Genomic DNA, 26,275 nt, shown 5'->3' on the forward strand with positions numbered 1-26,275 from the left:
AGATTTAGCATTTTACAAATTGAATTAGAGACACATTTAACCTGCTATAAAGGAAAGATGCTCTTGATGGCAGTAGAATTCTTGTCATAGACTTTCCAAGCACATGGCATTATTTCAATTTCAGATTTTTATCGTGCATACCTCTGCTGTGTAGGCAGCCTACCAACACCTATAAAATTAGTCTCTGTTAGGAGAACATCTCGATTTAAGCTTCACTTTAAAACACTAACAATTGATAAACCTCAATTGTGCAATGCACTGTCATTATGTCTTTATATTAATAATGTTGGAAGAGTGGCATTCACATTTTCACTTCCGAGTATACTCACAAGCCTACCCTCACACATGGAATTCCTCTAAATAAACTCAGTGCTGGTAATCATCTGACTCATTAGCAAGTGTTTCTTCCTGCCTGAAACTAAGTGGGTGCAATGGAGGATAGATTAATCTTTAAATCCTGTGGAATACACATCTGCTCTCTTTGCTTTCTGACTTTTTATGTCAGTAGCATAATTAAAAATGAAAATGTATTGCTATGTCAGTAGAGACAAGCTGGTTAATACATTCGAAAAGAAATATAATCATCCAATAATTAATAATCATACTAATGAAATATTTCAATATTTATGTAGAATTTCTGTTTTGAATAGAAGAAGAAAATCTACCTAGAAACTCAGCAAAGTTCCTTACATTTCTATTTTCCTCTCTGCCTAGAATTCTTTCTTCCCCTTGAAACTATGTTATTTTTCATTATTTTCATTAGACTTCCTCAGGCAACCTGAGACCACACTTAGTTATCTCTCCTCTGAACTTGTACTTTTAAAAATATATCACACATTTGGTGCTTGTTTAAATATAGCCTTATAACAATTTTATATTTTTAATTGTTATAAATTATTAGATTTATAAAATTTTTCATGTATTTGGATTAAATTTCCAACTAAATTAGTATTTCATTGAAAGTGGTGTTTGTGCCTTGCTGTTAGCATTCGTAGCATTGAACTTCTTAGCACAGAACTTCTTTATATGGTTTGTCTTCAATAGTTCTTTGGAACTTGATTTATATTTGAAAGAATAATGATACATTTTAATCAATGGCATTATCATAATATCAATTATCAAAATATTAGGTCAATAGGAATTACTATATGATGCCCTCCATTTTGTAATGTCACTTACTCAACAAGTGAGATTATCCCTGTTCCCTGACCCTCATGTCCATATGACTCTGTACATTCCTTAATTTATCCCAAACCCTCTTTTCACAAATATTTCCACTAGTGTCTCTGAACCTCATTTTATTCTGATCGGCAAAACTCCACATCATAAATCTCTGTATCTTAAATCTTTCTTTAAGATGTTCCCTTCATCTTATTATTCTATCTGAAACCTTGCTTTCTCTTGAGAGCACTGCTTCCATTGAAGCTTCCTTCTCTACTGGCTCTAGTATTTCATAAACTCATTGTTTGTACCATGGACCTGGAGTGGGCCCACTCCTTGTTCCTATATAACAGCCCCAAACTTTCTTTCTCCTTGCTAATGATTTCCTTTGTCCTTAGTGACCTTCCTTCATTCTCCCTGATGACTCCTCTACCCCACCTGAACCAAACATGTTCTTGCCAATGTCAATTCGAGTTGCTTTGGCCCTAAACCTCAGAGATGTTTTCAATTTTTCCCTGCTCTCTCCTCATTCCACATCAAGTACTATTGGTTTTACCTGCAAAATATATTCAGAGACTGATGCCAGCAAGATAAAAAATATGAATTTGCAGCTCTCATGCTCTTACAAAAACATCAATTTGAACAATCATCCACCCATAAAAACACCTTCACAAGAGCTAAGGAATCCAGGTGAGGGATTAAGGCACTTAGGTGGAATACAGAAATAAGAAAAATGCAGTGAAGAGGATAGAAAGGACACTTTTACATTGCATGTGTTAACCCTTTTTTGCATCTGCACAGTATTGCATGGAGAGAGATACCCTATGTATGGGGAAAAGAAAGTGAAACTGAGGTTTGGAGCATTCAACTTTGCCACAGACCTCAGCACCAGGCAAGCCCCAATGAACCGCTATACCAGACCAGCTGTCATAGACTCAAGTTCCAGGCCAGCCCACAAGATCTCAGTTTCTAGGTATCCCGCAGTATCAGCTTGTCCCTGTAGCCCCAGGTTCCAGGCTGGCCCCAGAAGATTTAGGCTCAAGGCCTACCTTTGCACTGTGCCAGCTCCAGTGGCCCCAGGCTCCAGGTCAGCTACTATGGTCCAGTCTTTAGGTCCATTCCTATGGATGCAAACTCCAGGCCTCTTCCTGTGGGCACAGTCATCAGGCCTAACCCACTGGACCCAGAGTCCAGGCCCACAGCTGTGGACCCATCTTTTAGACTTGCCCCATTTGTGCAGGTGCCAAACTCACCGAAGGTGATGAAGGAACTGGAACTGCATCACTTGGCCCAGGCTCCAGGCTTGCTCCTGTAGACAAAGACATTAGGTTAGCTCCTGTGGACCTAGTAGCCAGGCCCACATGCCTGCTGACCTTAGCACTAGGAAAGCCAGTCCGAGGACTCTAGCAGCAAGCTCACCTGTGGTCCCTGCCAGTGGGCCCACCCAGAATGTCTGGATGGGCTGACTTGAGAAAGATTTCTCTGCCAAATCCAGTGAAAAAAGAATGGAAAAGGTTCCTACTTTTTTATATGTGTAAATACTAATGCTAGGCCACAGGATTATGAATAATTAGGGAAACTTAAAACCAGCAAAGGAAAAGAGAAAATAAAGCAGCAGTAAACAACCTTAAAGAAAATGAAATCCAAACATCCCCAACAAAGAATTTTCAAAAGCTTCTTACAGAGGATCAATGAACTACAGAAAAACACAGATAAATAATCAAACAAAACCAAGAAAACAAGACACAAACAAAATCATAAGTTTAACAAAGAAATATTAAACATAAAAAAGAACAAAATTGAATTTTTGACGCTGAATAACAGAATAATTGAAATGAAAAATTCCATAGACTGCTTCAACAGCAGACTCCATCAAACAAAAGAAAAAAGTGAACTCAAAGGTCATGTGAAATCAGTCAGAGGAACAAAAGGAACAATGAATGAAAAAGAGTGACAAAAGCAGACAGGATATATGCAATGCCATCAAGCAAATCGATATATGCATTATGAGAGTTGCAGGAGTAGAGAAACAAATAAAATAGAAAAAAGCTTTTTAAAAGAAAACAGAAAACTTCCCAAATCTAGAGAGGAAAATGAACATTAAGATTTATGAAGCCCAAAGAACTCCAAATAGATTAAACAAGATCATCACTGAAACACATTATTCAATTCTTAAAAGTTATACACAAAGAGAGAATTTTGTAAACAATAATAGAAAAGTGATTTATTATTATCAACATATCTTTTTGGTGAATAGGTGTATTTGGTTACACAAGTAAGTTCTTTAGTGGTGATTTGTGAGATTTTGGTGCACCCACCCTGCAAACAGTATACACTGAACCTGATTTGTAGTCTTTTATCCCTCATCCCCTTCCCACCATTTCCCCCTATGTCCCCAAAGTCTATTGTCTCATTGTTATACCTTTGTATCCTGATAGTCTAGTTCCTACTTATGAGTGAGAACATACAATGTTTTGTTTTCCATACCTGGGTTACTTCACTTAGAATAATAGTCTCCAATCCTATCCAGCTTGCTATGAATGGCATTAATTTACTCCTTTTTATGGCTGAGTAGTATTCCATCATTTGTATACACTACAGTTTCTTTATCCACTCATTAATTAATGGGCATTTGGGTTGGTTCTACAGTTTTGCAATTGTGAACTTTGCTGCTATAAATGTGTGTGCAAGTATCTTTTTTGTATAATGACTTCTTTTCCTCTGGGTAGATAGATACCCAGTAATGGGATTGCTGGGTCAAATAGTAGTTCTACTTTTAGTCCTTTAAGGAATCTCCACACTGTTTTTCGTAGTGGCTGTACTAGTTTACATTCCCACCAGCAGTGTAGAAGTGTTCCTTGTTCGCACACCCACACCAATGTTGATTGCTTTTTTATTATGGACATTCTTGCAGGAGTAAGGTGGTATCACATTGTGGTTTTGATTTTCATTTCCTTGATTATTAGTGATAATGAGCATTTTTTCATGTTTCTTGGCCATTTGTATATCTTCTTTTGAGAATTGTCTATTCATGTCCTTAGCCTACTTCTTGATTGGATTGTTTGTTTTTATTCTTGCTAAGTTGTTTGTTGTAGATTCTGGGTATTAGTCTTTATCAGATGTATAGATTATGAAGAATTTCTCCCATTCTGTTGGTTGCTTGTTTACTCTGATCCTTTTGCCGTGGAAAAGGTCTTTAGTTTAATTAAGTCCCAGCTATTTATCTTTGTTTTAATTTCATTTGCTTTTGGGTTCTTGGTCATGGACTCCTTGCATAAGCCAATGTCTAGAAGGATTTTTCTGATCTTATCTTAGAGAATTTTTATAGTTTCAGGTCTTAGATTTAAGTCCTTGATCAATCTTGAGTTGATATTTGTATAAGGTGAGAGATGATGATCCAGTTTCATTATCCTACATGTGTCTTGCCAATTATTCCGGCACCATTTGTTGAATAGGGTGCCCTTTCCCCACTTTATGTTTTTGTTTGCTTTGTCAAAGATACAAGAAAATGAATAGTTTTTCAGTAGAAATCTTGGAGGCTGTGAGAAAGAGGGATGATATATTCAAAATGCTGAAAGGAAAAAAACCTGTCAACCAACAATACTATAGCTTTCAGAGTTGTCCTTCATAAATAAAAGTAAGCTAAACACTTTCCCAGATGGGGGCTGGGCGTGGTGGCTCACGCCTGTAATCCCAGCACTTTGGGAGGCCAAGGCGGGTGGATCACGAGGTCAAGAGATCGAGACCATCCTGGTCAACATGGTGAAACCCCGTCTCTACTAAAAATACAAAAAAATTAGCTGGGCGTGGTGGCGCATGCCTGTAATCCCAGCTACTCAGGAGGCTGAGGCAGGAGAATTTCCTGAACCCAGGAGGTGGAGGTTGCAGTGAGCTGAGATTGCGCCATTGCACTCCAGCCTGGGTAACAAGAGCGAAACTCCGTCTAAAAAAAAAAAAGAAAAACTAAAAAACGTTCCCAGATGAATAAAAGCTATGAGACTTCTTCACCACTATATCTGCCTTATAAGATACACTAAAGGGAGCTCTTCAAGTTGAGATGAAAAGACACTAACGAATAATATGAAAACATAAGAAAGTATAAATGTTACTATTAGTCAAATTCACAATTTTCCAATATTGTAATAGTGATGTGTAAACCACTTTTAACTGTAGTATGAAAGGGAAAAAAGTGTTCAAATAACTACAGCCATAATATTTTTTAATGGATACACGATATATAAAAGATATAAATTGACATCAGTAATACAAATAGCAGAGTAGAAGTTAAAGTGCAAAGGTTTTGTATCCATTAAAGTTGTTACCAACTTAAAATATACTGTTATAAGATGTTTTATGCAAGGCCCATGCAGAAAGGAAATAACTATAAAAGATACATAAAATAAAGTATAAAAAAATCAAAGTAGGTCACTACAAAAAAAAATCAATGAAACACAAAAGAAGGCCGCATGAGAGGGAAAGAGGGAAAATTATATATGAGACATACAGAACACAACAAAATGATGGCAGTAAGTCTTTACCTATTAATAATTACTATAACCATAAAGAATTAAATTATTTAATCAAATGATGTAGAGTAGCTGAATGAAAGAAAAGAGATAAAACTCTATGCTGCCAATAAGACGCTCACTTTAGCTTTACAGATACAAATAGTCTGGGAGCAAAGGGACTTAAAAATATTCCTTTGTAAATGGTAACCAAAAGAGATCAGAGCTGACTCTACAAATAGACTTTAAGTAAAAAAAAAAGAAAAAAAAAAGTCACAAGAAACAAATATTGCAATTATATAATAAAAAGGGGTCAGTTTATCAAGAGGATGTAAAATGTAAATGTGTAGTCAAGATCAGAACACTTAAGTACATAAAGTAAATATTAACAGAACTGGAGGGAGAAATAGCAATACAGTAATAGTATGGAATTTCAATACCCAATATTCAACAATGGATAGATCATAGACACAAAGTCATTAGGGACAAAACAAACTTGAACAACATTATAGACCAAATGAACCTAACAGACATTTATAGAACAGACCATCCCATGGCAGTAGAATACATATTCTTTCAAGCATACGTGAAATGTTCTCCAAGGTAGATCACATGTTAGTCCATAAAACAATTTAACGAATTGTTAAGAAGTTTAAAATCATAGCAAGTATCTTTTTCAATGATATGCTATGAGACTAGAAATCAATAATCTAAAGAATGTTGGAGAATTCATAAATATGTGATAATTAAACAGACTTCTGAGAAACCCATGGATCAAAGGAGAAATCAAAAGGAAAATCAGAAAGTATTTTAATGCTATTGAAAATGGAAACACAACAGACAAAAACTTACAAGAACATTCTTAAAACAGCTGTTGCTGCATATACATGCCTAAATTGATAAAAAAGAAAAATCTCAAACAATTTAACTTTGTATCCCAAGAAACGAGAAGAACAATAAAAGAAGCCCCAAGTTAAAATAAAGGGAGTAACCAAGATCAGCACTGAAATAAATAAAATAGATAATAGAAAAGCAACAGAAAATATCAGCATTTGTTTTAAATAATATTATAGCTCTGCTAACATTTTCTAAAGGCTTCTTTAGCAGTCCGAATGCATTTTATTTTCAAATCACTACACTTATGCTTTAACCATCTATTTTGGGTAAAGTTATGTCCTCCCATCCGCAACTCATATTGTTGGAGTTCTAACCTCCAATGATTCAGAATGTGACCTTATTTGAAAATAGGGTCTTTACAAAGGTAATCAAATTAAAATGAGGTTATTAGGGTGGGCCCTAATCCAATACGACTCATGTCCGTATAAGAATTGGAAATTTGTACATAAACATGGATAGAGGGAAGAGAATGTGAAGAGACTTAGGGAGAATAAAGCCATCCACAAAACCAAGCAGAGAGGCATAGAACAAATCCTTTCTGCATAGTCCTCAGAAGGACTACCAACACCTTGATTTCAACTTCCAGCCTCTGGAACTTTGAGACAATAAATTTCTATTGTTTAAACCACTTACTGTGACACTTGTTTATGGTACTCCTAGCAAACTAATACACAATCTTAGGGTAAATTAAAGATCTCATATCTACTTCATATTATCTTCTCTGCAACCCTCCATGATCATGTTTATCTGCCTAACTAGTTTTTCTATTAGTATTGCTGAACTGTCTCTTTCATATTTTCTAACATCACTTCATTCAACCTCTTTCTCTTGAACCATCACAGTGAGATCCTTGCTTCCAAACTTGTTTTACTACAATCCAATTCACATTCAAATGCTTTAATTAATACATTTAGTAATGTATTTGGGTTTGAATCAACTATAAAACTATATGTTCTTTAATTTCCCCTACATTTTCTTCAGTCCATTTCTCTCCTTTCTTGCCTTTTGTTTTTCTTAATAGGCTGTTTCTACTTGATCAGCTTATATTTTAAATTTTCTTATTTAAGCAATTACAATATTCATCATTAACTCATTAAAGTATATTGTAAATTAGTACTTAAATCACTTCCAGAAAAACACAGACTGAGAATACTTTTAGGAATCTCCCATCTTTTGTGCTGTAATTTTCATATAATCTAATGCATTTTTTAAAATTTTAAATAGCATACCACATTTTTACTTTTTAGACAGCCAGTATTTATTTATTTTAGTTTAATATTTTGTGTTACTCTTCAATCCTCTCTGCTTCCAAATGGGTTCATTTTTATCTGCCTAAGTACTTCATTTAGTATTTTCATTATTGCAGGCTGGGTAGAGATAATTGATTCTTCTCAGTTCTTATTTTTCTGAAAATATCTTTTTGTTGCCTTTACATTCTAAAGACATTTTTCCCTGGGTATAAAATTCAGTGCTTGCAGGGGTTTTTCTTTTTTTGTCACACATCAAAAAGATTTACTCCATTGTCTTTTGGCATCAACTGTTAGTTTTTGTTTTGTTTGGTTTTTCTGGCAGTTTTACTACTATGATATGTCTTGGAATGGTTTTCTTTGCATATTTTCTGCTCGGTATTTGGGGTATTTCTTGAATCTATGGCTTGATGTCTTTCATTGAGGGAAAATTCTTGGTCATTATCTCTTTAATTATTGCTTCTTTCCCTCTCTTTCTTTCTTCTTTCAACTATTTTAATGACTTATATGTTAGACGTTTTCACCATGTTTAGTATGATTCTTATTATCTCATCTGTATTTTCTACCCCTTGTCTCTCCATTTTTAATATGCATTTTTCCACTGAACTGTCTTCCAGTTCACTACACCTTTTTAAAATTAACAGTGTCTAATGGGCTATTGCACACTTACTGTGTTCTTGATATCAGCTGCTGTCTTTTCTAGTTCTAGATATTTTATTTTTGTCATAGTTTTCTGTGGTCTTCTGAAATTCTTCATGCTGTCAACTACTTTCTTAAACATATTAATTGTAGTCATTTTAAAGCTCACCTCTGATAACTCCAATATCTGAATCTCTTAGATTCTACTTCTGTTGTTTATTTTGTCTTTTCTTTTTCATGAACTTAGTCTTACATTCATATGACTGCTTACATTTTAATGAATTTATGGACATTATACAGAACACACTGTGAAATAATTTGCATCACTGGATGATGTACTCTTGAGGAAATTTACTTTGATTCTGGCAAGCAGTGATATACAGCATAAATAAACCTAACCCAATCTGGGGTTGAACCGTTTCCAAACAGGGCTTTGGTATTTTTACAGGTTAATCTATTTCACTGTTAAATCTTTGGCCGTAACAACTGAGTATCTGTAGTGGCTACCAGGGCCCTTTGTATTTCCTAGGCCACACCCTTAGGTTTTTTTCACTTGATCTGCATAAAACTACTTGTATCTCTGTTCATCTTCCCATCCTCTTACTCCACTGCTTTCTGCCTGGATTCATACTAATTGTGAATTTACAAATGCCTCAAAAAATAAAGCCATGGAGTATTTGAGGCTCACTGTTCTGGATTTCCTTCTCTTGGCAAGTTGATCCCTTGAATCTTCACTGCATTAATATTTCTCCAATGTTTTCAAACATAGATCTAGAGATGTATTTCAGCTTTCTCTATGTTTGTTACAGTTGCTTAGAAAAAAATACATCTGATTATACTCAGGATATTTCAAGTCCTCTGTTCTAGCTATTTTGAAATATGTAATACATTATTAATTATAGTCAACCTACTCTGCTATTGAACATTACAAATGAAGTGAAATGAAACTTTATTCAGAGATAAAAGACATGGTATTTATACCTCTTATTTACTTTTATTCAAAATTCTTAATAACATGGCAGATTGTAGACTAATAATCAGATCTTGAGTGATTCCTCAGGCAAAATATTTATATTCCTTGTATCTGTGAGAACTAAAATTGCTATTACAAAAAAATCTCCATTTAAAACTAACTTAGATAAATGTTAAATTAGAGCCATTTTAGGATGGTAATTACAATGTCATAGAACAGGTGGTCTAGAGGACAGAATTTTGATTTTGTTATCTTTTAACCTTTTGTACATGCTGTTGGTGTATAAAAATGTTAGCAGTTTGCTCAGTATTCTTTAAGTGTTAAAATATTTGTATTGTTTTAAAGAATGATTTTTAGACACTGCCTTATATACACGCTTGGTTTGAAAGAATGTATTAATTTCATGGTTTTGCAGAAGGTAAAACCAAACACAAAAGGAAATGAGTAAGAGATAGTTTGATAATATATAGCTTGATACATCTAAATAATCTAAAATAAGAAATAAGATACATTTTGAAGCTATCTCAAAGGCAATAATTTGTACCAGTATATTTTATTTTAAGATACTCATGCATTCTTACTAACATTAAGTCCTCTTATTTAAATTCATCTTCTACTGTTCTGTCAGATTAATCACCTAAGACTTCTAATCTTGTATTCAAATGGCTCTCAGTTTTCTAGTGAATAAACACTCTCTCCTCAGCTCCACATACAAATATATTTGTTTGTAACTTGATTCCCTATCCATATCTGTAACCCTCTCTCCTTCCAGTTTTCTCTAAAATCCATGCATTCTAACTTCCTTACCATTGTATATATTTCATAATGATATTGCTTCTTCCTGTATCACCTTTCCCTAACTTTCACCTGGAAACCTCTCACTTATTTGTAAGCTGCAAGACATACATCACCTTACTTAATTCGTCCAAGAGAAGTTAGTTCTCTAATTTCATGGTACTTGATATAAATTAGAGTGATAGAACTTCTAATGTTTGTTAACTATCCCTGTGTTGAAAAGTCAGGAGTAAATGATTTACATAACAATTGTAGGACTTAAAATGTTGCCTTGTGATAGATTTATGTTTTCCACATCACTAGATTGTCATGATTTTGTTATTTTGTGTTATTTCCTTTGCACACTCAGTGAGAAGACAGACGAATTCAAGGAGAGAAAGACAGGCATATTTATTTCAAACATACATACCAAGATTTTTAATATTACCTCCACCAACCCCTGACCAGAGCTGCATGGCCTGACTCTGGTGTCCTTGGGTGGCCTCAGAGCTACAGACCACCTGAAGGTAAAAATGGCTTGGTCATTCACTGTCACCCTGAGAATAGTGCAGATTCCAGTGAACAGCCAGCCCCAGCAAGGGCCATACACCCATGGCCTCAGCACCAATGTCACCTTGGTGCTGCCCAGAATGCCTCACTCATAACTCCTGGCTTTCCTGTAGATCTGAAACATGGGCCAGAGCAGGGGAAAGAAATATGAGAAATTGAAGGCTGTTTTCACTATATAGAATTTTGAAAAGGATTTAGCTTGCAAACTCCTAAAACACAGTAATTATGCCTTATGCTGTTTGTATGTCTCATAGTTTCTATTACAGCATTTCTCAACCGTGGCACTATGGAATTTTATTTATTTATTTATTTATTATTTTTTTTCAATAGGTTTTTGGGAAACAGGTGGTATTTGGTTACATGAATCAGTTCTTTAGTGGCGATTTCCCAGATTTCACTGCATCCATCACCCCAGCAGTGTACACTGTACCCAATGTGTAAACATCCCTCACCCGACTTCTACCCATTATGCCAAGTTCACAAAGTCCACTGAATTATTCTTATGCCTTTGCTTCCGCATAGCTTAGCTCCCTCTTATGAGTGAGAACATACATCTCACTTATAAGTGACTATAACACTTATACTGATTCTAATGATATCACTGTATATCACTTATAGAGTGATATCATTAGAATCATTAGAATCACTTACAGAGTGCTGTCCTTAGAATTTCTAATATTTGTTAACTTTTTCAACATTGCAAAATCAGTGGTAGATTATTTACATTTTAAGTTGCAGGACTTAAAATGTTGTCTTGTGATAGATTTATGTTTTCTACATCATTAGATTGTCATGAGTTTTTGTGCTATTTTCTTTGCACACTCAACGAAAAGAAAGACAAATTCAGGGAGAGAAACACAGACATATTAATTCTAGAATATAAATGCCATGATTTTTAATTTTTGAAACTCTGATAGGATTAAAAATTATATTTCCTTAAAAATCTAAATATGCACCTATTACAAAACTCAGTCCAATTATTCTCCAAATAATTTGAACCATTTTACATTCCCCAGGATTATATGAGTGTCTAATTGTTCCAAATCCTTGCAAACACTTGGTATAGTCTTTATTACATACAATAGGTATGCGGTGGTATTGGATTATTGGTTTTATTTGCATATTCCTAATGACTAATGGTTATGAGCATCTTTCATGCGTTTATTTGCTATCTGTATGTCTTTTTTGGTGAGGTGTCTGTTCAAATATTTTGCTTATTAAAGAAAGATTTTATAGTAGAAAATATATTTTTCTTTTTTTCTTTTTTTTAATTGTACTTTAGGTTCTGGGGTACATGTGCAGATCATGCAGGATTCTTGCATAGGTACTACATGGCAATGTACTTTGCTGCCTCCATCCTCCCATCACCTACATCTGGCATTTCTCCCTATGTTATCCCTCCCCACCCCCCGCACTGTCCCTCCCTTGGATCCCCCCAACAGACCAAAGTGTCTGATGCTCCCCTCCGTGTGTTCTCATTGTTCAACACCCTATGAGTGAGAACATGCGATGTTTGATTTTCTGTTCTTGTGTCAGTTTGCTGAGAATGATGGTTTCCAGATTCATCCAGGTCCTTACAAAGGACACAAACTCATCATTTTTTATGGCTGCATAGTATTCCATGGTGTATATATGCCACATTTTCCTTGTCCAGTCTATCGTTGATGGGCGTTTAGGTTGGTTACAGGTCTTTGCTATTGTAAACAATGCTGCTATGAACATATGTGTGCATGTGTCTTTATAATAGAATGATTTATAATCCTTTGGCTACATAGCCAGTAATGGAATTGCTAGGTCAAATGGAATATCTATTTCTAGGTCCTTGAGGAATCACCACACTGTCTTCCACAATGGTTGAACTAGTTTACACTCCCACCAACAGTGTAAAAGTATTCCTATTTATTTACATCCTCTCCAGCATCTGTTGTCTCCATATTTTTAAATGATGGCCATTCTAACTGGCATGAGATGGTATCTCAATGTGGTTTTGATTTGCATTTCTCTAATAATCAGTGATGATGAGCATTTTTTCATATGTTTGTTGGCTTCATATGTCTTCTTTTGAAAAGTATCTGTTCATATCCTTTGCCTACTTTTGAATGGGTTTTTTTTTTCTTATAAATCTGTTTGCATTCTTTGTAGATTCTGGATATTAGCCCTTTGTCAGATGGGTAGATTGCAAATATTTTTTCCCCATTCTGTTGGCTGCCAGTTTACTCTAATGATTGTTTCTTTTGCTGTGCAGAAGCTCTGGAGTTTAATTAGATCCCATTTGTCTATTTTGGCTGTTGTTGCCAATGCTTTTGGTGTTTTAGACATGAAGTCCTTGCCTATGCCCATGTCCTAAATGGTTTTGCCTAGGTTTTTTTCTAGGGTTTTAATGGTGTTAGGTGTTATGTTTAAGTCTTTAATCCATCTGGAGTTAATTTTAGTATAAGGTGTCATGAAGGGGTCCAGTTTCTGCTTTCTGCACACTGCTAGCCAGTTTTTCTAACACCATTTATTAAACAGGGAATCCTTTCCCCATTGCTTGTTTTTGTCAGGTTTGTCAAAGATGAGATGATTTTACATGTGTGGTGTTGCCTCTAAGGCCTCTGGTCTGTTCTACTGGTCTATATCTCTGTTTTGGTACCAGTTCCATGCTGTCTTGATTACTGTAGCGTTGTAGTATAGTATGAAATCAGGTAGCGTGCTGCCTCCAGCTCTGTTCTTTTTGCTTAGGATTGTCTTGGCTATGCAGGCTTTCTTTTGGTTCCATATGAAGTTTAAGGTGGTTTTTTTCCAGTTCTGTGAAGAAGGTCATTGGTAGCTTGATAGGGATAGTGTTGAATCTGTAAACTACTTTGGGCAGTATGGCCATTTTCACGATATTGATTCTTTGTAACCATGAGAGCATGGAAAGTTTCTCCACTGTAACCATGAGAGCATGGAATGTTTCTCCATCTGTTCGTGTCCTTTCTTATTTTGTTGAGCAATGGTTTGTAGTTCTCCTTGAAGAGGTCCTTTACATCCTTTGTTACTTGTATTCCTAGGTATTTATTCTCTTTGTAGCAATTGTGAATGGCAGTTCACTCTTGATTTGGTTCTCTTTAAGTCTGTTATTGGTGTATAGGAATGCTTGTGATTTCTGGACATTATTTGTATCCTGAGACTTTGCTGAAGTTCCTTATCAGTTTAAGGAGATTTTGGGCTGAGATTATGGGGTCTCCTAAATATACAATGATGTCGTCTACAAATAGAGACAATTTGACTTCCTGTTTTCCTAATTGAATACCCTTTATTTTTTTTTCTTGCCTAATTGCTGTGGTTAGAACTATTTTTCTAAGAAAACTTTCTACAGTGGACATATTATTTTGGATAAAACCAAAGCCAGTGAAACACATAATCCAGTTATGATATATTTATGTGGTTGATGCAACAAAATATAGGAAATCTAAACTATCCTGAGCCATTCGCCATGTATCATTATTGAAATTTAAAAGGGAAGTGAACTGGTTGGTTGAGCAGTTTCAAGTGACAGGCTTAATTAACACAACTTATTGACATATGATGAGATTGTATTTTAAGAAAAACTATGTAAGCAAACGTGTAGATAGTAATTAGGAGTATAACACCATTTTAAAATTATGGCTAATAGCAGTCTAGATGGCATAACTATGAATGGAAATGTTCAAAGGCAGAGTTTATTTATATGGTGTAGATACTAGGAATGAAAACTCAAAGACACAGACCTTGCCTTTTATTGATCACTAGAGGTCAGAATCTAGGGTAAGACAAAGAGAAAATTGCAAGTGATCCAAGAGGTACTATGATAAAGACACGCCAAAAAAAAAAAAAAAATGGGGATTAGGGCCTGCTATACAACTCTCAGTGAGGCTTCCAGGGAGAGGCTGGAAGATTTTATTATATTGATTTTGTTTAATATAAAATTATAAAAGCATTGAATGTAACAGAAATATGGCATATATAGAAAGCAAAAATAACAAAACACAAATTACCCATGATTTCCCTCCCAAAGATACACATTAGAATTAGTTTTGAATATTTCATTGCATATAGTTTTACATCTGTATTAAAGGATTATGTTCTATTTATCTATTGTAAAAATTTAACTTTAATATATAGAATAAACAAGTAAAAACAAGAAAATATCAGATAGTAATACTTCTTATGCAGAGAATTAAATTGTGGTGATGTGATTGAAAGTCACTGAGTGGATTTTTAGATTGGATGGTCAAAGAAGGTTCTCTGTGGAGGTTCTATGTAATCTTGGAATATGCAGCATGGCAAGCACTGTAATTAGCTACAGAAAAAAAAAACAGGTGAAAATCAGTGCAATCTATGGAAACAGTGTTGTACAGATCTCCTGAAAGGATCAAACTCAGCACCTTTGAGGAACAGGAACAAAAGACAGCATAACTGAATTTTAGTGGCAGGTTCAAGAGTAGCAGAAAATGAGACAAGGTCATGTATGACCTTGTATTCACAGGTACGGAGTTTTGTAAATGGGCAAGGCTAAAGGAAGAATACTTCCTTAGCCACCATAGTAGCACAGGTGAGGGGTCATGGTAGCTCTATCTGCTATGGCTACAGATGAGAGGTAAAGAGTGGTGAGTTCAGGGGTCATTTTAATAGCAGAAACGTCGAGATTTACTAATGGTTTAGATCTAGAGAATTAAGAAAAAGGAGGAATTTTGAGTGACACCTAGATTTTGATTTAGAAAAACTACAGTCGTGTGCCACATAATGTTTCAGTTCACAATGGACCACATAGATGACAGTGGTCTTATAAGAGTATAATGGAGCTGAAAAATTCCTATTGCCTGTACATATCATAGCTGATGTAACATCACATAGCACAACATAGTACTCACATATTTGTGCTGATGTCAGTGTTATTACTAAAGAAAGAAAAATTTAAAAATAAATTTAGTGTAGCCTAAGTGTACAATGTTATAAAGCATACAGTAATGCACAGTAATGTCCTAGGCCTTAACATTTACTCACCAATCATTAATTGACTCACCCAGAGCAACTTTCAGTCTTGTAAGCTCCATTCATGGCAAATGTACTGTATAGGTGTTTCCTTGTTTTATTTCTTATACTGTATTTTTACCGTACCTTTTTCTATGTAGATATATTTAAATATACAAACACTTACCATTGTGTACAATTGTCTACAGCATTCAGTGCAGTCACATGCTGTATAGGTTTGTAGCCTAAGAGCATAGGTTACAGCATATAGTCTAGGTGTGTAGCAGGTTATCCCATCTAGGTTTATGTAAGTACACTCTACGATGTTTGCACAACAATGAAACTGCCTAATGCTGCACTTCTCAGAATGTAGTCCTATCATTAAGTGATGCATGAGTGTACATGGATGATGACTTAGTGTGACTTACTCATCCTGGCATGTCTGACTTTCCCAGTTTCAGCACTGAAAGTGCTAGTCCTGGGAAAACCCTCAGTCCTAGGCAGATTGGGACAGCTGTTCAAACTAAATATGACTTAATGTGAAGCCAGTTTCATTGTTGTGGCTGGGAGGAACAAGAATCAAAAGTCATATTTTGGTTTTTCGTATTTTGACATATGAGATGCCTCTACACATCAGAGTTGGAGGAGGAGCATTAATAGGACAGAAATAAGAATGATGAAATATCATTTAAATAACAGAAAAATATCATGGAGGGAATAATCCATTTCAAATGTCTTGTATTTCAGTTGTTCTGTATTGCTGAAAACATTATATAATCATGATCTGCTTAAGAAATTCAGATGTACATTGTTAGCTTATGGATGTTGATTATTATAGCCATCAGAGTGCTTTACAAATAAGCAGTTGAATTGTTATTGAATTACTCAAAATCTTTCTGTTTAAACCAAATGACAATGGTATCAGAATCAGATTATCAGAGGTATTGATTCCATGAAAAAAGCTATATGTTTATTTGCATAAAATCTTACATATGCATTAAATGTCAACATGTTCAAAATCCCTCTTACTTACAGCTACTTTTCCTCTAAATCCCATATGCTTTGCCTTCAATGTTTCCTGATCTTTTCCTCCACAAAGACTTCAAGTACTTTGGCTGTCGGTTTAAATAGTTTATCTCAAAGATAGAAAACTGAAGCAAGGTCTACTCTATGTTTAGTTTTAACCACCGATTAAGTACAGATGTGGAAGAAGTATAGGAAGGGAACAGGAATTTTGTGATGGCAAAGTTTCTCTAAGAGAAAAATTTGCCTTATGATATCTTGTTACATTGGCATTTATATTGCTTATTGTACAGAGAAAATTGTTGAAGTGGTTGTAAGCTTTAGAGTCATAGGGTAGGTACAGATGAACATTCTGTCTGAATTGCCATACACACATGCATTTATATTTAAGAACTTCTGGCCAGGAGTGGTGGCTCACGCCTGCAATCCTGGCACTTTGGGAGGTTGAGGTGGGTGGATCACCTGAGGTCAGGAGTTGAAGATCAGCCCGACCAACATGGTAAAACCCCGTCTCTACTAAAAATACAAAAATTAGCTGGGTGTGGTGGTGGGTGCCTGTAATCCCAGCTACTGGGAAGCTGAGGCAGGGAAAATTGCTTGAACCTGGGAAGTGGAGGTTGCAGTGAGCCAAGATCGTGCCACTACACTCCAACCTGAGCGAGAAAGCAAGACTCTATCTCAAAAAAACCAAAAAACAAAAACAAAAACAAAAAAAACTTCTATGTATATAGTCATTCAGTCTTCTGTATAATAGATCCTTAGCAGACAAAGGCATTAATTTTGTTTTCAAACAAACACTTATTGATAATTTTATTCATAAGCATTCTCCTCATTGTTATATAATAGGAATTCTAAAAATTTCCCAAGCCCATAATATTTCTTCCCTTCTAGTCCTTCAGTTGAACTTATAATTTTCACATGGTTATATACTTGGATTCTTTTAGTATAGTTACTGAAGACTTTTAAAAACAGAAATACTGGCCAGGTGTGAAGGCCGACACCTGTAATCTCAGCACTTTGGGAGGCTAAGGCAGGAGGATCCTTTGAGCCCGGGAGTTCAAGACTAGCCTGGCAAACATATTGAGATCCTGTCTCTACAAAAAATACAGAAATTAGCTGGGTATAGTGGCGTCTGTGCCTGTAGTCCCAGCTACTTGGGAGGCTGAAGCTGGAGGATTGATTGAGCACAGGAATTCCAGGCTGCAGTGAGCTATGATTGTGCCACTGCACTCTACCCTGGATGACAGAGCGAGACCCTTTCTCGAAAAATAAATAAAATTTAAAAATTAAATACTTACTAGTGTGGACACCACATTAATGAGCGATCATTTGCATATTATTTAAAATTATTTATCAGCTTATCTACAAGAACTTGAATAATCAAGACATAGAACAGGCATCCTTTTGATTTGAGATGGAAATCAGAAGGTACAATTTCTTAATGTGCTTGATCCCCAGGGAAATAAAAGCTTGAATGCCCTCCTACAGTGGAGACTGCTTCTCGCTGAAAACAGTAGGAAAACAACTTTCACCAGGACATACCTGCTTATGAAAAGACAAACAATGTGGAGAATGCCTCAGATGCATATGTTGAAAGCATGCTATTTACCTCCTAACTTCTTTTCTAAAATGTGATATTAGCATATATCGATGTAGCCCTTCTTAGGTCCTGCTCAAAACAAATATAGGACAATAGTAATATGGTAAGAAGGGGAGAAGAGAGATGCTGTTAGTGTAACAATATATTGATGTTACATCATTAAATTATCAATTTTACCAAGATAGCAATTTATGATGTTTTTTTATTATACCACTTTAGTTCATCACTGCCTGCTACACTCAGAATCTGAAGCCACTTACCTTAATGTGCGTGATCAGACTGAACCAAGAGATTGTCAGGGAAAGGAAGCCGGACTTGTGAGGATGGAAGGGATCTGAGAAGACTGGAAGAACAATGGTGAGGTAAAGTAGAAAGAGTGAGAACACTGGGTGGTCCAAGAGATTCATCTGGATGGGAGGAAAAGGGGAAGTTTTGGGAAATGAAGTAAATAATGGTTCTGGGCTATCTACGAGCTTAATCATTAAATTTTCTAAGTTTGCTTTCATGTAATGGCAGCTTTTTTCCATATCTATCTCGATCTTTATCTCAATCTCTATCTATAGCAGATCTTAAAAAATATGTTGTTCAATGTTTTCATTTTAGATCAGTAAATTGAGGTTTGAGGAATTTAAGAGACCTACCAATGATTACTAGTTAAATTTACATATTTAAAGAACTGATATTTTTTCCTTCTATGCCACATGATTTTAGTTACTGTCTTTCAGCAAGTTAACTGCAGAAGGGGAGCAGCTTTCTGGTAAAGCTGAAATCACTGAAAAAAACAAAATCTCATATAAATCTCTAGCTTGCTTTTAGACTCAATAACCCCCAAATTAACATTATCCTCATCAACAAACAATAAAGATGTAGGAAAATTGCCTAGATTATTTAATAAAATAGCTTGTTTCAGATAAAGATACTTAAGGGACTTTCCTCTAGAGAGAAAAAAATTCTTAAATGATACAGAACAAATTTTATATAATAGGAAATTAGACAATGAGGCTCACTCTGTCCTTCTCAGTGCCTATTCCAGTGAGTTAGATTTGTGATTTGTGTGAGCCTAGGAGCAGAGTAGGTACTCTGTATCTACTGTTTGATTGGATGTTCTATTTTAAAGGGATAAGCCATTTGAATTTCTGGAGGTAATAAAAGCTAACTCAATGACATGACAGAGCTCCTCAGAAGTGAGAACATTGTAAGTAAGGTTAACATTCCACTTAATGTTGTTTTGAATTGAGTAACAACAAACCTTTCTTTTATTGAGGAGATTTGCTTAAATTGTGTCTAGTAGAAACAAAATGGTTCAAGCATATGATAAAGTTAAATAAGATAATTGTGAAAAGGGGAAAAACAAGCAACAACTGGAAAATATATACTACAATGTTTAATTGACCAAGATTGGAAATAAAAATTAGCATAGGGGAAATTTATGCAAGGAAATGAAAACAAGGCATTTAAAAAATATTGTGTTATTTTAAGAATATTTGATCAAAAACCAAAGAGACATATGTATATACATAACAGCATCTTTAATCTTTAAGAAAGGAAAGTAAATGCTATAAGCTAATCAAAAAGAAAAGAAAAGACAGAAAAAGAAAAGCTCACTTTGGTTCCCTAGGAGTCAATTCTAGTCTGGTACTTGTTCAGATGAATTTAAATTTAGGGCAAAAAGATTGTTTTTCATTGCTTAGGTCAATGTGGCAAATTTGTAGTTTTGATGTTAGTCAGGTTTACAATTCACTCATGGAAATGAATTGTGCAATGGCCATACTATATGTTCCTGCTGAATGACACAAAGACACTTCAAATTATTTGAGAGCTGAATGTAACCAATGATTGGGCTTTCTTCTGCTGCTGCTGCTGCTCTGCCTTTGATCAGAAAAGCAGAAGTGAAAATGGCTAGTAGAGTGATAACTCTGAGACAAATACCTACCTCAGTGATCTCTCAACTTCTCAGAAGTACTTTATTAATTTTTGCCTATGGTTTGTACTTTTTATATATAAACAGGCATTTTCTATGTAAATATCTCCTTCATAAGATGGGAACTACCTGAAGGCAAAGACTGTGTGTCAGGTTTCTTTGTAACCCTCCTATACTTATCACACAGTAAGAGATTCCACCAACTGGTCCTTTGTTCATTGTCAGTGAAATTAAAACTCAGTGACACAGAGCTACTAATATGTCCCTTGATGTTTGCACAGCATAATTGAGATATGATTTCTCTTATATTACATAGTGTTAGGGACATTAGTAACAATCCAGAAATATTTCTCATTTTGTCAATTTAAAACATTTAAATGATTTGAGGCTAACAGCTCCAATCTAGAAGCAGAAAACTAAATCTTAATTTGTCTGAGTAGGTACTCACAGAAAAGTGCTGCTAACTTTCCAAATAATGTTCATTTCACAAGAGATCATTTTAAAAGTGGTAAACCAATGGTTGTTGAAAAGGGCCACGGAATGATGTCTTGATTCATTTTTTTCACAGAAAAATGTGAAGACAAGCTTTCAGTTCCCTTCTTGACCACGAGCATGGAACTAAACAATTAAACCTGTCAGAAAAAAAATCTGCTGTATTTTAAGGTACCGTTTCATGCATTGGTTTACTTTCTCTCTGGCTAGTTATAAGAGCTTAAAAAAATAAAAAGTCCAGGAAATAATGTGCCCTGGGAACCAAACTCAAACTGCAAACTCAGCTTCCAATTCTCTCAATGATCCTGGGGTTTAGCTTGAGTGACAGTGGAATCCCCAGCCAGCCAATTAGAGTGTGGTTGAAGTTGAGTAAGGCTGAGAACTGCAAGAAACAAAGTCATACTAGAATGTACAGGTGGGTGAGGAATACTGGGAAGTGCACTGCCACTGGCAGAAGTGATTAGGCTTCATTTAAATTGAGTTTTCTAACACTGGTACTAGAGCAGGGAACAGCCGGATTTACATGGAATGGGTGAGCTTTTTTTTCTGAACAGTAGCTGCCATAAAGGCAGAGTTAGAAATGAGCATGATGCAAAGCATTGGGAAGAGCTCATTAGCCACATTTTACTTTTATGACATTCTGTAAATGGCATTCCATATAGATTTTGCCTGGGTTTCTTGCAATATGAAGTCGGTGTTTCTGTGAATGGTGAAATATGAAAGAAACAGTTTATTTTTAAGGCAGTTAATAGTTTTGAGAATTTGTGCAGTTTGTAATAACTGTCAGTTCTAAAACCTTGGATGTCGTATTTTTTTTAAACCAAATTGACTACTGCTTTTATGATTTTTTTCTACTATAATTTATAAAATCAGGGATGGCTCATACAAGGGAATTCTGTCCTTGGGCAAATAGAAAAATATTTGTAATCTGTATTACAAGTACTGAGTAACTAATTATATGAGCAGACATTTCATGTTTAAGTAGTTCCAATTCCTGTCTTTCTATCTTACAATGCACATGGCCCTTTGCTTCCTATAAGGAACCCTTTTCAGGTGACAGTGGAAAATGTGACTTTTCTTCTGTCAAATGCTTGTCTTATAGGTCTCTCAGTAACAAAGATACTATTTCTCCCAGGAAATTATTAAAATCTCAATGGCAGTATTCTATATCAATAGGAGTTGTGATGTTAAACCGAAAAACATTGCCCTCAACAAACATACATTCTGTTTACATAGAGAGATTGTAATGTAGTTTCTATATTTGAGAAGATAAACTGTTAATATTTTAAAGCCTCTTTTTAAAGTAATTTCTTGAAATTCATATAGTCAAAAAATTGATATTAAACAACTGTTACTTTTCTTTGAAAGAGACATATAATTGAACTTTTCCTATCATCATGATTAATATGGTAACACTAGATATTTCATTCATTCCTTGTTGTCAACAGGCAAGAAATAGTGATGATATGACAGCTATATAGGCATTTGTGTTTTACAATCAATAGAAGAAAACTCAAAAATACATATTGTTAGGGTTTGAGTGTTTGTGTTCTTCTGAATTTTATGTGGTCGTATTAAGAGGTGGACCATTTGAGGAACTGATTAAGTTATGAGAGGTCTGCCTTCATGAATGGGATTAGTGTCCTTACCATGGAGGCTTCAGCTGCCTGGCCCTTCCATTTCTTCTATCATGTGTGGACACAGTGTTTAGCCCTTCTGCCTTTTCCACCATGTGAGAGTGCCTCAACAAAAGGCCATCTGTGAAATAGCTATTACCAGATGTCAAATATGCTGGTGCCATTATTCCTTCCCAGGCCTCCATAACTATGCAGTTTGTATATGTTATAGCTAAATAGATAATTTGAGCTCTGACTTCTGAAATAAATAGCCTCACCCAGTTTGAGAACTACTGGAGTCTAACAAGATAGACAAAATTAATGCGAGTTTTAAAATTACCTAAATTTCTTGTTTGCTAGCCTTCTAATTTCTATACTTATTAATCTGTAATTTGCATATATTGAATTAGACATCTAAAATCTACTTCATTTAAATAAACACTGTGGTGTCTACTAACTCCACTTGCATCTTTTTTCTTTTTTGTTTCAACATTTAGGTATTACCCTTTAATTCATGGTAACAGAGACACAGACTTGAGAAGACAACTTAGTTCAATTCCTAGCTCTGCAACATATTAGGTTCGCATCTTTGGGTAAGTTAATTAATATCATTTTGGCTCAGTTTATACCTCATCTAAAAATTAAGAATAGTGTACAGACTCTTTTGGGTTATTATAAAAAATAAATGACATTAAGTAACTGTAATACTGCTAACACTATGTTAGGACTTAACATTTACTACCATGAATTCAGGCCTAGGATTTAAGTGTAGCATCACTTAACAAATTCATCAATGAAGTTATGAAAAAAAAGTGCCTAATACTGAGAAGTATAATAATCTATTAACAGAATATAAGAGGAGTTACCACTAGCTAAACCTTAAGAATTGCATTTTAATATCTCAATATGATTTCCCTATGACTCAGAATTTCCAAACCAAGTTACTTGAGAGAAATAATATATATCCACACAAAAACTTATATAGTACTACTGTTCATATAATCTTTAACCCTGCTATTGTATGAATTTTCCTCTCCTTCAAAATTCATGTTGAAACTTAATCTCCAATGTGGCATTATAGGGGTGGGGGTACATTTAAGAGGTAATTGGGTCAGGAGGACCCTGTCCTTCCAAATGAATTAACCCATTAATCCGTGCATGAATAGACTATCACTGGAGTGGAACTGGTGGCTTTATAAGAAAAGGAACAGAGACTTGAGCAAGCACATTAGCATGCTCAGTCCCCTTGCCATGTGATACCCTATGCCAACTTGGGACTCTGCACAGAGACCTCACCAGCAGTGGCCCCTTGACTTTGGACTTAACCTCCATAAGTTCAATAAATAAATATATTCTCTTTATAAATTACCCAGTTTCAGGTATTATGTTATTAGCAACAGAAAACAAATTAAGATGATCCTCATAGCCAAAACCTGGAAACAAATGTCTATCAACAAATTAGGGTATATCTATACAATGGAATACTACTTAGTAATAAGAAAGAACTACTGATAACATGCATTATCTTAGATGAATCTGGAGAACATTTTAGTGAATGAAAAAGCCAGGTATAAAAGAGTATATGCCATGACAAATCTATAGTGATAAAAAGCATTGGTGGTGATCTGAGGCTCAGAATAGGAATTAAAGAATGATATTTGTTAAAAGTCATCTGTTTTAAGTATTTGCATGATTTCTAATTTCCAGACTGCATCCTGCCTGAGAAAACAACTATGTCAAGACATTAGAAAAAGAACAGCATATTATATGCAAATACACTAAAAAAGAAATGATAAAGATAAGAAATCAGTAGAATAGAAAGTGATAGAGGTAGTCAAGTGAAAAGATGGTGCGTTGAAAAGACTAAAACACTGACAATACACTGGCAAGATTGATTGAGACAATAAACGAAATATATATGCCAAAAAGATAAATTATTACAGATTACACAGATATTTAAGAAAGCATAAAGGATGTTATCAATAATCTTAGACTAATTACAAACTTAGATAAAATGGGCAATTTCTTAATAAAACACATTATTGAATGTATCCCATAAATATCTACAATTATATATCAACTGAAAAGGAAAAAAATTCTGAATAGCCACATTTTATTAAATACATTAAATATATTATTGAATAATCCTCACAAAGAAAACTCTGGGCAAAACTTACATCACAAGTAAATTCTTCTGAAAGTTTAATTTTTAAAAAAGATATATAGTTGATATAAATTCCTCTAGGAAAAAAAATTATGAAGACTTCCCAACTTGTTTTGTGAGTCTAATGCAAACTTTGAGTTGAAAATCCTAATGCAAATTTTATGCTAAAGGAAAATTACAGGTCAGTATCAGAAAAATTGATACAAAAATCAAGATGATATACATAAAATGTATTACGCTCAAGTAGCTTTACATGAATAAAATGTTGGATTCACATTTAAGAATAGATCAGTGCCATTTTGTACACTATGAAATAAAGGATTAAAAATCACATGATCATTTCAATAGATGATATGGGGAAAGCATTTGATAAAATACAATGTCCAAACATTATTTACCAAAAAGAAAAAACCTCTTAGAGAACTACAAATTGGAGACAACTTTCTTAAATTGGTCAAGATTTTATACAAGAAAATAAATAAAACTGTGTGGAAAAGAATAAAAGGACATACTCTATAATCACTTCTGTCATCACTAAATTGAAAGTTCCGAGTGCAAAAATGTCATAATAATGAATGCAAGTATGTGTGTTTTAAGGAAGAAATATAACTGTAATCCTCATATGATATCATTGTCTATTTAGAAAATAAAAAATTATCAACAGAAAAATGAATCAAATTAATAATGGTATTAGCAAGGTTAATACGTAAATATCAATTGTATTTCTATATTCTAGCAAAATTGGGAAATGTTAAAAATGGTACCATTTATAATAGTATATACAGCACACATATCTATCTACCCAAAATAAAACTGAATTGAAAAATGTTAGAATGTTTGTGGCAGCTTCATTTGTAATTGCCAAAATGAGAAACAACCCAATGTCTGTCAGTAAATGGATAATATAGGACATATCATACAATGAAAACTGTACTAGCAATGGTTCTTAGACTTTTTATCTAAGATCACTTTTACACTCTAACAAGAATTGAAGACCTTAAGATGCTTTTGTTTATATGAGTTTTGTCTATCCATATTTACAGCATTAGCAACTGAAACTGTCATGTTTTAAATGTGCTGTCAAGAATTCCAAAGTGTCTGAGAATTTACCCTGCTTGCAAGCTAACAAGTTAGCCTGCCTCCGTTTCATGCATGCTGGCAGAAGACATCATAATATCAGGTCAAAAACAAAGGACATTATAACTTACAGAAATAGCAATAGCCAGAGTACCAATATTATCTTATGTCAGTTCTCCAAGTTCCCCCAGGACAACATGATTAGGGCCAAGTGACAGCAGCACATGCAATGAGTAATGTTATAGGACAGAAACCCTGAGCTTAGGAGCCTGATTATTATATAATGAACAATATGCATACCTTCCCTTTGCTTAGGGGGGAGACACTACCTCTCTTTTCCAAAGCTCTTCTTCATATAAACATCCCTGAAAAAGCACTCCAGAACAAAGGCAGTGAGTGTTTCCATGTATAACAAAGTGCAGAAACAGAAGAAACTCATAAAGAATTATCCTCCAGCCCACTCATTCCATGTTAAAATAATGTGTTTTATTAAAAATGACTATTTTTCAAAACAAAATAAAATTACTAGAGAGAGTGGCATTGCTTTACTTTACAAATCTACTCAATGCCTGGTGTAGTGAAAGAAGCATATCTGCTTTTGCGCTCATTCTGCTTTGATATCACATGTTACATAGCTATCCC

At 34.7% G+C, this 26,275-nt stretch overlaps 1 long non-coding RNA gene across 1 annotated transcript in view; it reads left to right on the forward strand.

Moving 5' to 3' along the window:
* LOC144581216 (uncharacterized) overlaps positions 1-23,252 on the forward strand; it is a 229,321-nt gene extending 206,069 nt beyond the window's left edge. The window contains exons 2-4 of the long non-coding RNA XR_013531791.1: positions 18,583-18,725; positions 20,853-20,947; positions 22,890-23,252. This is a non-coding gene — a long non-coding RNA (uncharacterized LOC144581216). The remainder of the gene's footprint in view (positions 1-18,582; positions 18,726-20,852; positions 20,948-22,889) is intronic.
* Positions 23,253-26,275: the final 3,023 nt, after the last annotated feature.

The sequence above is a fragment of the Callithrix jacchus genome, chromosome X, assembly GCF_049354715.1.
Source record: "Callithrix jacchus isolate 240 chromosome X, calJac240_pri, whole genome shotgun sequence".
Taxonomy (NCBI): domain Eukaryota; kingdom Metazoa; phylum Chordata; class Mammalia; order Primates; family Cebidae; genus Callithrix; species Callithrix jacchus.